Below are 16,205 nucleotides of genomic sequence, written 5' to 3' on the forward strand. Positions count from 1 at the left end.
GTACTCCTACCCAACTCGTATAATAGGTCTTCGAAGTAAAAGTGAATCTCTTCTCACTGGATCCCCCCAACCAATAAAAGTTGGACTTCTGAGGTCATCCCCAAAATAAATCTTAACACGCCTGGGCCCATAAATTGTGGGCAACATTGGGGACACATTTCTCAGTAACACAAATGGGGGTGGGTAAATCACAGGTTGTAATGGCCTGTCAGCATTAAATGAAGGACAGATTATGATATTGGGTTTCTGGGGGCAGACAGACGGCGTCAGAACAGCTGGAGAATGACGAGCTGGACACCAGCCTGAGAAGCCATAACACAACACACACACACACACACATACAGAGACACACACACACACACTCACACACATACAGAGACACACACACACACACACACACATACAGAGACACACTCACACACATACAGAGACACACACACACACACACACAGAGACACACTCACACACATACAGAGACACACACACACACACACACAGAGACACACTCACACACATACAGAGACACACACACACACACACACAGAGACACACTCACACACATACAGAGACACACACACACACACACACAGAGACACACTCACACACATACAGAGACACACACACACACACACACATACAGAGACACACACACACACACACACACATACAGAGACACACTCACACACATACAGAGACACACACACACACACACACAGAGACACACTCACACACATACAGAGACACACAAACACACACACACAGAGACACACTCACACACATACAGAGACACACACACACACACACACACACAGAGAGACACACACACACAGAGAGAGACACACTCACACACATACAGAGACACACACACACACACACATACAGAGACACACTCACACACATACAGAGACACACACACACACACACACACCAATGCCCAGCCTGCCCGGCGAGGCCTAAGTATGACTAGCGAGCAGGTGGGGTGGAGTGTGTGTGCGTGCGTGTGTGTGTGCCTGCGAGCGTGTGTGGTCAGTGTGTGCCTCTCACCCCAGATGCCAGCGCTCTCAATCCAGAAAACAGCAATTAAGGGAAATCCCCCATCAGGCAAACTCCCACATGGGCTGTTGTTGTTGTTGTTGTGGAGAAGGCGAAGTGGCTCTTAATTTTGCGGGATGTGTTTGAAATGGGGTTATTTGTTATTTGTTGTCTTTTGTAATGTCTCATTTGCATGGGGTGCTCTCCAGGGGAGCAGCGAGATGAAAGTTTGTTTAAAATGCAGCTGCAAAACAACCGCCTGCAAAATTCCTACTCTATCACTTGTTCATATAGAGATAAATTATTGCTTTAATTTTTCTCCTTCCTAATTCTAGCAATTAATGGCTGAGGAGAAAAAAAACTAGGGCTTAAACATAAAATGGAATAAAATGAAATGAAATAAATAAGATTATAAATAAATAGTGAATTAATAAATAAACATAGTTACTACTAGTCTGCCAGCATCTGCTGGGCAGGACGTGGGAGTGGACACGTTTGCGCCCATGGTCTCCTTAGAGACTGTTGTTCCATGTTGACAGGTTGTTTATGGTCTGTTTTGGGTGGCCGCTCTGGATTGGCCTGGCTGGCGCAGTCACCGTCTCGCTTCGCGCTGCCCAGGGTAAGATCTCCTCTCTTGGCACGAGGACCCAGAGAGAGACATGCCATGCCGTCGCATGGCTACCTCCTTGGAGATGGGACAGGGACTTCATGTTCCAAGAAGGTGTCCCGTCGATGAATGGCTTGATTTAAAGATATCAGCAGGGGGACACAAAACCATGTACTCTCCTGAACAGAGAAATGGTGATGTGCTTCCCATTATTCCACCACATGCAGCTACCATAATGCTCAACTGTTTTCAATGTCCTCTCAAATACAGTAGATCTGCCTGGTTGACCACTGTTTCACTGAAGTGAAATAAGATCTCTCCTAATTGATTTGTAGTTTCTAGTGTCTTTGAAATATTACAGTGTGAAAGATTTGACTAAGTGCTGAAGAGAACTGATTGATAGCATCTGAAGGGAGTCCACAATGCCCTTAAAATACGTACTGATATGAGAACCACTTTGTTAACATTCATCTCAGTTCTAACCCATGGAACTGGAGCAGACAAATCTTTCTCAAAATACTGATGTTTAAAAAGGAAAAAATACATAAGGTGAAATCTGCTATAGAGACAGGGACAATAAGGTCAAACGTCACTTCCTGTAAGTTACCAAAACAGTTCTTTATGAATAATGAAATATAATGTAATACAAAGCCCAAATGGAACAGAGACATAAAGACTAGACCCTATCTTAAGAGCTGAGTGAATCATGCTTCCTGTCCTATCTCACAAGAAGCTCTGAACATTTAACAAGATAAGATCATCCTGACACCAAATGGAAAAAGTAACCTCTGGTGTCTCTTTGAGATGCTACGCAGCTACCCAACCCTGACCAAAGCTAATTATCCCGAAAATTGCCTGCACAAAATCAATGTACAAGCTGTCATCAAAGCCCACACACACTGCTGACGTGCTCATGATTGACATGACACAACATAGGACTTGTGGCTATTTTTGTCCATGGAAAGGTATTAGGAAAATAATAAATAAAAGTTATATAAACGTTTATAACAGGAATATTGTTTAACTGATGGTGTCATGCAGATAACCAATGGATAATCTAACTAAAGCAATTTCACTCTGAGTTGCCAAGATACTTTTAAAACTTTTCCTTACTGATTTACATTTAAGACAAATCTTACCGTACTGTATATGTATCCTAAGTATCTTCATTAAATTAAAAAACTGAAATTCCTAAAACTGCCCTGTCTTTTTTAGAAGTTCCAAGGATTTCGAATAGTTCCCGTTGTTCTCCTGACTCCAGGGCAGACTCTTTTATGTGTGTGGGAATAACGAGGGGCAAAACCAGCCCTGTGCCACCTCCAAAAAGCGAATTTGAGATCCCAATCACATTAAGTCTGACCTGTGAAGTTTATCTGTTCTCTCGCAGCCCTGTGGGACCAACTGATGTGTGACATCATCTGGCTTTTTTCCCTTCTGTTTCAAGTGTTTCAACATAATTGGTTAAATGGCTCCCATGTGTTCCTCAGATAACCATTTCATCTTTAAAAACACTAGAATGTCTGAGGACAAATAAGCAAGACAGAAATAAACAACTCAGCTACTATGTAGAGTCGCTATGTCCCCTCATGCTAAACACATAATGCTCATGTTGTGCTAAAGCTATATGCTGCAATGCTATAATGGCTAAAGCCATTTAGACACAGCTAAAGCCATTTCTTTCTTCCATGGTGCATTAAGGCTATATTAGGGTGACAGACCTGACTTCAGCATTAAAATGTTAAAATCATAACACACATGGGGGATGAACAAATGATCCAGTATACTATTCCCATGTATGCAACTACGGGCCTCTATTACACAACTACCACACTGTCACCGAGCAGACGATCCCCTCCACCGATCCATGAAAGTGATCCTTTAATACATTTAAGACCTGCCAATTTCAATACATCATCTACATCAGACATACATAATCAGCTTATGTATTAGTTCTTGCAATCTGATTAAGACCGTCTGAGTCTAATGCAGGTGTGCGTTTCACAGGTAGCCTATCACACCACAGGCCCATTTTTATTGGCCAAACAGAAAATGCCCCCCCCCAAAAAAAAAAAAAACAGCATAAACAGGAGGAGGGAGGTAAATAATAATGTTATTGGCCTCTCAGTGCCTTTGAGAGAAAATCTGATTTAGCTAAATCCTGGACCAGAGTGATTCCTCTCCACCCTGGTGCATACTGTGAGTGTTACTCCAATCGATCAGCGCAGCATAGCAGTGGGCAGGCTGGACAGGGGCCCAGTGAGGTGGACAAACCTAATTGAGATTAATCTGGTGAGAGAGGGGAACTCTGCTGCAGCCGAAGACAAGTAGAGTCATTGGCAACTAATCTGAATGGACCAATCCAGAATGAGGAATCCTTCAACAAAATGGTACATATCAAGCTACTCTCCAAGTCCCAGCTCGTTAAATTTATGTATATTATGCATAAATGTATGTAACGAAATGTTATATTTTGTCTATATCAATCTTTAGTCATTTACTGTAAATCAACTAACAAAGTGCAGAATGGACCAGCAATCTGGAAGTGTTGTTTGTCCAGCTGTTGTCCAACTTGCATTACATACAGTATGTAGATCATAGATCATTTTTATAATCTCATAAAACAAAACTACATACCTTTCTATCAACAGTGAGGTAGCTGTCCATGAATACAGTCATCAATGAGGTATAAACATATGAAATTTCATTTTATGTAATAGCTAATAATTATCCTTAGTAATCTAAAGATGATAGTTTATGGGACCAACACTCTAATCTAGGATCTACCTGAGAGGATTCAAAGGCTGACAATGGTACATGAATGGTTAACACCATAATGATAAAACTTAGAAGCAAAGAAAGAAAGGGCACCACTCAATCATACTATAAAAGCTAACACAGCACCATGCCAAGAATCCCAGTGAGAGTGGGAGAAGAGAGATAGAAGGAGAGAGGGAGTGAGAGAAAAGAGAGAGAGAGAGAGAGAGAATGAGAGTGAGAGAAAGAGAGAGAGAAAAAGAGAGAGGGGGAGGAGGAGAGAGAGGTAAAGAGAGAGAGAAAGAGAGAGAGAGTGAGAGAAAGAGATAGAGAGAGTGAGAGTGGGAGATAAGGAGAGAGGGGAATAGGCCAGCTGAGCGCTGATGAGAGGGCACTTTGATGACACCTGCCAAAGCCTGCCTGCCGGCCTGTCTGTTGGCTGTCTGTTGGCCTGCCTGCACAGCACACAGCCCACATCAGCAGGTGCCACTGAGAGCCACCCCCTGTACCCCCTCCACCCCACCCCCACCCCCATCCCCACACCGCCCACTCCACTGGCATGGTCTCAATCACTTCACATTTAAACAGCTGGAGATCAAGTGCTTTGGCCTCTCTCTGCCGCATGGGCCCAGTGGCAAGTGCATACACACACGCACACGCGCACACACACGCGCACACACACACACACACACACACACACACACACACACACACACAGATAAAGGATGGTCTAGCAATTCACAGACAACAGGGCTGACACTGGCTCAATGCGGATAGGATTTATTATTTTTGGACGGAATCGCTTGAGATAAGATTCAATAATCACACACACTCGCACACACTCAAACAAACAATCACAAAAATGTTTAAAACTGTTTACGCCAGCAGACGCAGTTCAATACCCTTTGCATCGCCTTTGTTCTCAGTCTTAATCATGCTGGACTTTGAAGTAAAAACAGAATAGCATTCTAGCGACTCAGCTGTGGCAGGAAGTACACAGCAGCGCAACTGAAGCAGGGCACATCTGATCCCTGTGTCCGCGGGTGCACGCACCGACTCAGACAGGCCTGTCGGCGAAAGATAAACAGACCACCAGCGGACTATCTGGAGAGCCTTTCTCTCAGCTACACACGGCATACCATTACACTTGTGTTTTAAACAAGTGCCGCGATGATTTATCTGCTGAGCGCTCAGGTTTCGAGAGGGCTTTTCTAAAGATGTTATGGTTTCCTGTCCCAAAGGCACCGTAAGAGGCCTAGTTCCATCTTTGGTCTTCTCCGTTGTACAGATATATATCATCTGTGGCCATTTGCTCAGAAGACAGTGAACAGACGCACCACTGAATGCCTGCATATAGACTGTATATAGATAGGTGGTATGAAAAATCATCCACCTTATAGTCTTCCCCTTTGGTTCTACAGGCCCACACAGTGGATATTGTAAAGAACACCATGAAAGATAATGAACCGTACAGGAACGGGCTAAGTTCACTTGTTCCAAATGGCCTGGGTATCTGTGTTTCATGAACTAACCTTGATTGTCATAGCTTCATGCAAATGTGTAAAGAAGCTTTCTTAAGGAGCTATGAGAAACATGAACGTGCTGTTTCACAATTCACAATCACCTCACAATCAAGATGGCATACTGTATGTGAAAGTTGAAAGTTTCAGACGTAGAAACATAAAGGCCCTGATTCCTAAGAGAACAGAAGGGGGCTTTCTCAGGGTCCTTGCAAAAAGTCACGGCCAATGATACTCTCTCTGTGTGGCCCTCTACAAGACACCAAGGGCAGCCACTCCCTGACCGACCCACATACACACACATACCAGGCTTGTGCAAAATTCCAGAATTGAATTGAAATTGGCTCTTAAATTCCAATTCAATTCTTGAATTTCACTTGCATTTCAATTGAGGTAGCAAACAGGAAGCAGAATTGCAATTCGAATTTTGCACAACCCTGACACACACACACACACACACACACACACACACACACACACAAACAAACACACACAAACACACACACACACATACACACACTCACACCACACACACACACACACACACACACACACACATACACAAACACATACGCTCACACACACACACACACACACACACACACACACACACACACACACACACACACACACACACACACACACACGCACACACGCTGAGAAACTACACAATCAAGAAAGAGCAAAACCCTAGAGAGGAAATGCAATGGCTAGCCACTTAGCCGTCAACAAGACAGAACTTTCTCTTCAGTATGATCTTGACAGATATTTGAATGGATTGACATTCGCCACTCAAACAGATGCTGGCGGCCTCCTTCACACACACACACACACACACACACACACACACACACACACACACACACACACACACACATAGTCCCCTGGGCTGAAGGGAGCCATCTGTTAATTAGGTGTTTAACCTTTGGAGAGCTCCCTGGTTGGTGGTAAACTAATAAGTTGCGAACGCATAGGCCTTTAGAGTAGACATAGGAAATAAGACCGTCAATCAGACGGTATTCGCATTGCGGGCCGCACGACTTGTGTTTCTCAGGGTCCTTAAAAATACCCATGGCATGATGACTAGAATCTTGAAGGGGCCAAAAATATATTGAAATGCTGAGTCACGAGTTACGTCTTGATGAAAACACACAGACTTCCTTTTGCGAACATGTTTGTTATAGATAGATAGATAGATAGATAGATAGATAGATAGATATATAGATAGATACTTTATTGATCCCTAGGGGCAATGGCAACGGCTGCGTTGGCAAGTCCTGCTTTTTACCTTAAAACAACTGAGCAGCACAACAGCACGTCACAACAACCCTGTGAACCCCTTAGACACAGAAACCTTTCTCTATCTCTGTGTGAACTTGATGAGCCGAGCCAAACAATACAGTCTATCCCTTCATCTTCCAAACAATTAGCGAAAAAGTGACTTTCTGCTACTTTTTTTTCTAGAACCATCTTCTCACTTAGCTGGGCTAAAACACGACCATGGGTTAAGTTACAGGAAACAGAGATTAGTCTGTCCTTTATTGTACAAAGTTAAAAATACTCTAGTCATGCTAGCCTACACGGTGGCAGGGGGGGGGCAAGCGGCTGCCAGTCTGACTGCCTCCGGTGAGGGAGTGTGTGGAGGGGTGTGTGGTCGTGCGATCGTGAATTAAGGCCCGTCTGACTTCTATAATGGAATGGAATGAATGGAACGCCACCTCTTGAGCATCCGGGTCAATTGTTATGTGAAGGTTCACGCTAAGGTTATGGGATACAATTCCAGCTTCACACCACACACACATTCTCTCTCTCTCTCTCTCTCTCTCTCACACACACACACACACACACACACACACACACACACAAAGCTGATGAGATAATTAAGTGTGCTTCTTAGACCTACATTTAGTCTTGGCATTTAGTCTTGAAATACGTGTCAAAATTGAGGTAAATGGGCAAATGTAAGATGCTCTACGATGTGGTTCCTTTCATGATACTCTGGGGTACAAAATAAAACCCTAAATGCTTTCACACTAATTTGCATATTCCAAATCATTATCTGCTGACATGGTTTTCAACTGCATTCTAATCTGCTTCAAAAAATGATAACCATGAAGAAATTCTCAAGATAAATGAGATATTTTCTAATAAAACTATCATGGACGTGTCACTGAAAATTCGCAAAAAAAGTATTTTTTGCCTACTGGGGACTGTCTATTTAAAAAGCAATAATCTTGTGAAAGGACCTAGCAGTGACCGTGCAGAGCTTTCCTTTATCACCTCCGTTAAAGCACACAGCTTGGGCAAAAAGAAAACGCTGAAGTAACAAAATGGCTTTCCAATTACTCTCAGCATATGGTGACAAGCATTAAATCAATGGGGACATTATATTCCACTATCACAATAGAGCCAAAAGATGCGATTTCAGAATATTAATGAGTCCTTGCACACTTCTTACAGAAAACAGAGCAGGCTGATTTGATCGGTTATAGCATTAAGAGGCAATGTTCTGTGCAGAAATCCAATGCAATGAGCTGCCTAGCACAATCACATTCATCACAGCCTCTCTTTATTAAGCTGCATTATATATTGATAACGTAATAGATGGACTTGAATATTTCAGTGACCATCACTGCGTGTCATTTCCTATACCCTGTGAATAATGACACTGCAAGAAGTACAGTGTGTGTGATACCCTCTAGCACTAATGAAAAGGCCTAACAACCATCTGGCAACAAGCATAATGCACAGCGTAGATATAAAGATCTACAAGCATAATGCACAGCCTAGATATAGAGCTCTACAAGCATAATACACAGCCTAGATATAAAGATCTACAAGCATCATGCACAGCCTAGATCTAAAGATCTACAAGCATAATACACAGCCTAGATATAAAGATCTACAAGCATAATGCATAGCCTAGATATAAAGATCTACTAGCATAAAGCATAGCCTAGATATAAAGATCTACTAGCATAATGCATAGCCTAGATATAAAGATATAAAGATCTACTAGCATAATGCATAGCCTAGATATAGAGATCTACAAGCATAATGCATAGCCTAGATCTAAAGATCTACAAGCATAATGCACAGCCTAGGTATAAAGATCTACACAGAACTTGAACATTTTGTGTAAGCTCCTGTAAAGCAGAATCGGAAAGCCCTTTATTGAGCGAGTTAAAGTCGGCCTATAAGTCCTGTGCGTCGCCACTGGTCCTCTGAGATGTCTATAAGTCCTGTGCTTCGCCACTGGTCCTCTGAGATGTCTATAAGTCCTGTGCTTCGCCACTGGTCCTCTGAGATGTCTATAAGTCCTGTGCTTCGCCACTGGTCCTCTGAGATGTCTATAAGTCCTGTGCGTCGCCACTGGTCCTCTGAGATGTCTATAAGTCCTGTGCTTCGCCACTGGTCCTCTGAGACATCTCGGCTCTTAACTCTCTAACCGCGTATCCCCTTCCAGCACTGGCTATGTCATCACCTTGTAGCCATTACTTTCTATGGTAATCCTCTGCTGAGGTTTCATCATCTGGGATGCCGTTCCTGCTCCACTGGTCCTCTCTCTTTCTCTCTCTCTCTCTCCCTCCCTCTCTCTCCCTCTCTCTATCTCTCTCTCACAACAGACCACAGACACCACAGTTATTGCCAATCCACACACCAACCCGTCACAGTGGCTGCAGCGTCCACTGTACTCTTGCTGCTGCTCCTTCTGTGGTCAGTCAAGTGTGTCTGCACAAACACCATTAGAGGTCAAATAAACTCAGAGCTGTGAGCGCTCAACCAACAATATCTCCTAATCACAAACTTCTCCAGCGTACAACAACAACAACAACAACATGGACAATCTCGGTTAGTTTTGGGCGTGATTTGTTACTGCAGTCCACTGCTAGGTAGAGTTCATGCACGCACCTCAAGTCTTAAATGCACATTATACAATCCATCACATGATGGAATTGCATTAAAACCTGATTTGCAAAATTAGATTTTCAAGCAAGACGGCCAATACCAATAGTATTGGAAATAAGCTAGATTCAAGCTGCCATGAAATGCATAAAAGCAACCACAAACATGATGTTTGAGTAAGATATATTGCCATCACATCTAATTTATTCTCTCTGTCAGTTTCCCAACTCTGCCTGATGGTTCCAAACAGGCTGTATGATTTCCATCACTCCTTGGAGCTTGTTAATAGTGACAGCCTGCATAATCATGACAGTGAAATGATGAACTGATCAGCAGTTATGCTACGACGGGATCACAGAGAGCGACTGGCTTAACACAAAGATCCTGCAAGCATGAAAATCAGAGAGAACCCAAATCCGTACCAGACATTAGGATCGCACTGGGCGACGCGTTGGAGGAGCCAGACATCTGTGGGTGTAATCACCAAAGCAAACCCTCTTCTTGGTCTTGTCCTTCTACCTTCCTTGCTCCTCTCTCTCTCTCTTACTCCTCCGCTCTTGCCGGACTGCGCTGGACTGTGCTTCAGGATTAAGGTTCGGGTCTGTCGCTTCTGGTCTCTGGAGGGGCAAGAGAGACAGGAGGAAGTAAGAGAGAGAGAGAGGGAGAGAGAGAGAGAGAGAGAGAAAGAGAGGTAGAGAGAGAGAGAGAGAGAGAGAGAGGGAGAGAGAGAGAGGGAGAGAGAGCGCCCTCCTGCCCTTGCGAGCCACTGTGGGGCACTTTGAGCTATTTTCAGACGCAGACACACACTCGTCAACTGGGGGGGCTGGAAAAGTGACTCCATGCCTGCCTGCCTCCCGGGGAAAAAGTGACAACATATAGAGTTAACTTGCAGGGGCAACTCTGTTGAGGGCACACAAGCATTCCAGCTATGTGGGTGAGGATGTGTGTGCTTCATTATGTGTGTGACTGGGTGTGTGTGTGTGTGTGTGTGTGTTGGGGGTGGGGGTATCATACACCTGGTGAGGTGCCACAAGAAAACCTTTAAAGGTAAGTAGGTAACACTGAGCAGGTAACTTTAACTAACATCTGACCTCTCACGTTTCACTGGTCATTTTCAGCCCTGGCCAAAGCAGCCAAGACTCAACACCTTGAACGCACTTCATCACATGCAGTCCAAACACATGCTGGTGCATGATACATATTCATTCAAAATTTATTTTGAAGGAGCTATTCATGTGCTTGCACACAAACATCCTTTGCCGCCACTTGCTACAATTAAAGATTTCAAGGATGCCTGTTTGTAAGACAGAGCTATTTTTTGACCTCCCTTCTGAAGTCCAATACTGTTGACAGCGATCATCTGTCGGCCGAAGAGCCACAGATTAGGAAGAGGAAGACAGTGAGGCCGACATCATCCTGCAACACTGTAAAGACAAATTAACTTGCCAGTCAAGGCCCAGGCCATTCATACACACCTCGGCCATCCTAGGGCCATCTTTAGGACAGAGGAAGAAAGACTTCCAGGAAAGTTACAGCGATGAGCAAACCACTCAAAAGATTGTTGTTGTGAATACACATTTACATACTAAGTCACACCTTAACTGCTGAAACAGCAAATAGGTGATTCACGTTCAATTAAACAATTTAGCTTCTGATGACACGTGACAGGAAGGAAATAACCCTGAAGATGACATCAAGTGGGTGGGTGGGTGCCACGTGACCCGAGGGGCTGTTTTGAGGGTGGGGGTGGGGGGCTCTCTGGGTGTCACGGAGGGGGTGCAGAGAATGTGGCAAGGCTGGAGGTGTCAGCACGAACACGGGCCAAAGAACACCACCCGTTAAAGCTAACATCACTCATAGGCTCATGCCAAGGATGGCTGCTCCATTACGCCACCGTGACCCTTGAAGACGATACTTTGGGGAAGTAATCAAGACAGGGAAGAAGAAAGTCCCCACCTTCCTTCCTAAAAAATGCCTGCTCCTAATGGGTTTTCAATATGTGCTAGAATTGACTGATTTTTGATGGTTATCATGGTGGTTATAGCTGAAGGATTTACTGTATATAGCAGAATGTCACAACATTTTCCTGACTTTTTTTGGATGTCAAAAAAAAAAAACGTCAGGAAGGTTGTGCATCTGCTCTTCCTGCGATGACAAAACAAACCCTAATGGGAGGGCCTGAGGTGAGGTTTGGCAGACATGGCCAGGACGTCTTGTTATTTTCCCCCTGCTGCTAAAAATAAAGAGGAAAAGGCAGAAATGACCTCTTCGCTGTGCTGCTAGCTTCCTTTCTCTTACCATGACAAAAATCCTGCACAGCATGTATGTAGTGTGTACAGTATTCAAGCTTCCACCCTTACACTGATGTATTCACTTTGAGAGGCCTATCTCACTGGCTCACTGGCGTTCACAAAAGAACCGCTACGCCAAATTTTCAATTCATCCTCCCTTCTCAATGTACAATTGACTTCATAATAAAATATTCAGATGAAACGTCCTCTCCCCATTCCTCCATGCAACACTCAAAGCCTTGTGCCACTCGTTTGATCCCTCCTGCTCCATTTCCACTGACCTTGATCTCCTCGCTGTACCCCGCGTTCCCCCCCCCCCCTTAATCTGTCAAGAGCCCCTTCACCAGGACCCACGAGCCGCCCGGCCGCCCAGCCCACATTGACTCTCTTTGTGTCCGAGAGTTGACCCATTTTAAAAGCAGTTCTGCTGAGGGTGAGGTGAGGGTGTGCCCCCCGGCAGTAGGGGAAGACCTGAGAATATTGTGGGTTTGTGTTTGTGTGGTAGGAAGGAATGCTTAGCACGGCATTCCACTAATTCATTAGCCAATCTGGTTATGGAGCAATTTGTTTTATTTTAATTACATTAGATGAACGTGAACCTGTTTGCCATCTGTTGTCTATACAATACAGATTTAAGGAAAATATGTCAACAAAGACTTAAAAACCGCTGTTGGTGTAGTTAGATTAAAAACAGATTATGCATTGCAATAGTGTGAGATGATGCTAGACTTATCTAAACAAAGCGTATAACCCACTAGGAATATAGTGGGGGAATGAAGGGTAAAATAATGAAAGGTAAAATGTCCATGTCAGTCCAAAAGCATTTCAAAGGAGAGCTTAGAATAAAGAGTCTATTCCTCTCCATTTGTATTGTATGTGAGTCACCATATTCATGGCAGTTTGACTCAAACACAAGATATCATATTCAGCCACAATGAAATGACACAAAGAAGGCCACAGGAACAGCACAGAGGACAGAATTAAAGTCTTCCTAAGGGTAATGTTTACCTCACATTCATTTTTTCATTTTTTTTTGCCATATAGAACCAATACTTCTTCATCCGCATAGTGGTTTTGGAGGGAAAACAACTCCAGTTTGGTTCAAAGGTCTACACAAGACTTGCCATAATTTACCTGCTTATAGATTCCCTGCATCAGCATTCCACGACCCCAATGACCTTGGGCCCAGGACACAAACATATCTGTAACTCACTCCTGACAGATGCATCAATGAGACTGACTGCAATGATACACTACCTATCAGTATACCACAGTATGCCATTACTCCACAAACAGCCTTCAGATCTACACTAGACATACCGACCATTTAGAATTCCATACACTTCAGGTGTCTAAATGATACCTCTCAGCAACAGAACTAAATGCAGTTGTGCAGAATAGTCCTGGAACGGAAAATAATAGAGACGCAGAAATATGCCGTCTACCAAAGAATGGAATAATAATATGCGGTCGTTCTTTTCCAAAAAATTGCGCGATGCGCATATGGCCACATATTGTCAATGATTGTGGGTAGTAATCTATAAACCACTACCAAAACATGACCGGCCCGGCTGCAGTCCTCACCTATTGTGTCAATATTCAAGTAGCCCAGAGCGCGATGCAGTTCGCTGTTTGCGCAGTTGGTTTCACTTGGCCAAACCCAATTGCGCGTCAATAGGACGTGATCAAATAAACCAACACACATTTACAACGCTAGAGGTAGTGAACTGTTTAATAATTATGAGTAAATAAACCAACATGGCAATACGACATAAAATCACGTAATCATGTGAGTTTGTCCCTTGCTTCAACACTTTGAATAATTTACGTTACAACATTTCTTACTGCTGTAGACTATAATAGACGAGCTTACCAGTCAGCGATCCCACAAGTGGCATACAGTAGGTCTTCAAGGGGATATCGGCGAGAAATTGGTGTAATAAAATCCGACATATGGGTTAGTCAAACCAGTAGCATAACCTACACCTGCCTCTTTGTAAAGTCTAGTCTAGACTATGATCGCGCGCAGTGCAACTGAGCAGCAGCAACACCAGCACTGGCACTTGCTCCAGCGCGGAGTTCAAACCCCATTCATGCTGGAATGCAACCACATCCGTCCGCTACAGAAGCACAGCCGCACAATGCCACCTTACAGACAGGTCCGATTCACATCAGAGCTCTGTATGGTTTGCCGCGCACGTTTGGAAACAGTCGTCACGAGTTTCAGCTAGAGATCCTATTATCCCTCCGATCAATTTCCGAGATCAGGATGAAACGAAGCCGCTGTAAAACAAATAATAACGTGGTGTCATGCCGCACCTCCCAGTCCCTCGGTGGAAATCGGTATTTCTTTCAACGCTATGGACGCCACCTCATTGGTTCAACGCTGGTTTTAGTAGTCATGGAAACAGCCAACAGAAAGGCATGGCCTATCATGTGCCAGAGGTTGTGATGAATAGCGTGCGCAGCAGCCCTCCCCCTGTGGCATTTATTTACACAGAATGTTTCCTGAGCTGCGGGTTAATGTTTTGTTATCAACCACCAGCGTGTTTATCATGAATTGTTAGAGTATGGATGAAGAAGCGAATGTAAATTGGATGAAGAACAATTTATTAAGGGTTAGCTCGCCTATGGGTCTTTTTTTTTTAAAGAATAGAACTGCAGCCAGCAGATAACAACATGTGATGAATAGGCTAATGTATGTACAGAATTGTGCTGCCTTTATTACTCAAGGACATTCAGCAAAAATCAATTGTTTGTATATGAATTGCCTACTTATTATGTGATGTAGGCTATGTGTGCAGTTTCTATGCAGCTGTTTATTTAGGCCTAGTTTAGATAATTAATTTAAATTTAATAAGATGACAGCAATATTATCTATCCATATATTTATGCACCTTGGAATTAGACAAAGACCTATAGGTGGAAATAATGGACCTTATATGGAAGTGGGGTTCTAGAAGAGGCACTTGACCAGAAAAATAATTTTATTGTTTAGATGAAAATATATATTTTTGAATGTATTGCACAAGGAAATAATTGCACTGGGCAGGAACACTAGATGTATGTAAGAAAGCATGCACTTGTAATCCTCAAGTATTTCTGTAGACCACATCTTTGTTTTTATCTTTGTAACGTTGCTATGCCTGACAGACCTCTTGGCCACAGGTCTAAATTTAACTGGTGTGCTGTGAGCTCTATCATTCCCTCCACTTTGTCACCAAAGAGGGCAACATCACACCCTGGAGATTTGGGAGAGTGAGATAAGACCAAGTTGAAAACAATCTTTGTTTACAGGCTATTCAGGGGCACTGGGCATGTGATGCACTGCAATGCCCAACAATAGAGATATGTAATCAAATAGAGACTCAGAAGCACATGACACACCAACACACAATAGAAACGCATTGAGGACCAATTTGAGCAGTATTGCTTGGTTTTAAAGTTGGTTACACACATTTAGATGCACATGGAGCCAGGTAGCCCAGGATTGCTCTGCTGACTGCCATGTAGAGTCCTGGTTCTAGTAGCTTCCTTTGGCTCATCAGTGGCAGCCTCTAGCTGAGCCCCTCTGCACTGTACACAGTCACAGGGGTGCCAACGCTATCTATCCATCAGAAACAGCAATGACACAAGTGACAACCCCCCCCCCCCCACACACACACACACACACACACACACCTCATGGCTAGGCTCTACAGTAGATTTGACATGGAGCAAAAAGCAGCAGAATACTATTAGTATACCAGCAGGGTATAATGAGATGTGCTATATTTTAGTGTAGTTGCAGGAGAGTTCCAAACAAAAGAGATACTTTGAGGAATAGCCTGAAGGAGCTAGCAAAATGGGGCATGCGCAGCATGTGAATATGAATCGAAAATGATCATATCTGTGGATAGTTGGAGTATTTTCTCATATGCTTGCACATTCTGAGGAACTGGGTCCGCCTTGAGTTCTTGTGAACGTTCAGTGGAGTGGTGCATTTAATGAGAAGCACAGGCTGTATCGCGTGGGGGCAGCGATCTATATATCACTGTCACAAATGCACTGGTGCGGCTGTCCACATCAATGGCAATTCAGCTGAGTAATCGATTG

At 43.7% G+C, this 16,205-nt stretch overlaps 1 protein-coding gene across 1 annotated transcript in view; it reads right to left on the reverse strand.

The window, feature by feature from the left end:
• sorbs2b (sorbin and SH3 domain containing 2b) overlaps positions 1-14,365 on the reverse strand; it is a 49,591-nt gene extending 35,226 nt beyond the window's left edge. The window contains exons 1-2 of the mRNA XM_076292686.1: positions 13,984-14,365; positions 10,242-10,436 (exon numbers count right to left, since the gene is read on the reverse strand). The gene's annotated coding sequence lies outside the window, so the exon portion shown is untranslated. The remainder of the gene's footprint in view (positions 1-10,241; positions 10,437-13,983) is intronic.
• Positions 14,366-16,205: the final 1,840 nt, after the last annotated feature.

The sequence above is a fragment of the Alosa pseudoharengus genome, unplaced genomic scaffold, assembly GCF_046254945.1.
Source record: "Alosa pseudoharengus isolate Yale_2024_CS ecotype anadromous, Long Island Sound unplaced genomic scaffold, YU_APseudo_1.1 YU_APseudo_1.1_scf_19, whole genome shotgun sequence".
NCBI classification, from domain to species: Eukaryota; Metazoa; Chordata; class Actinopteri; order Clupeiformes; family Clupeidae; genus Alosa; species Alosa pseudoharengus.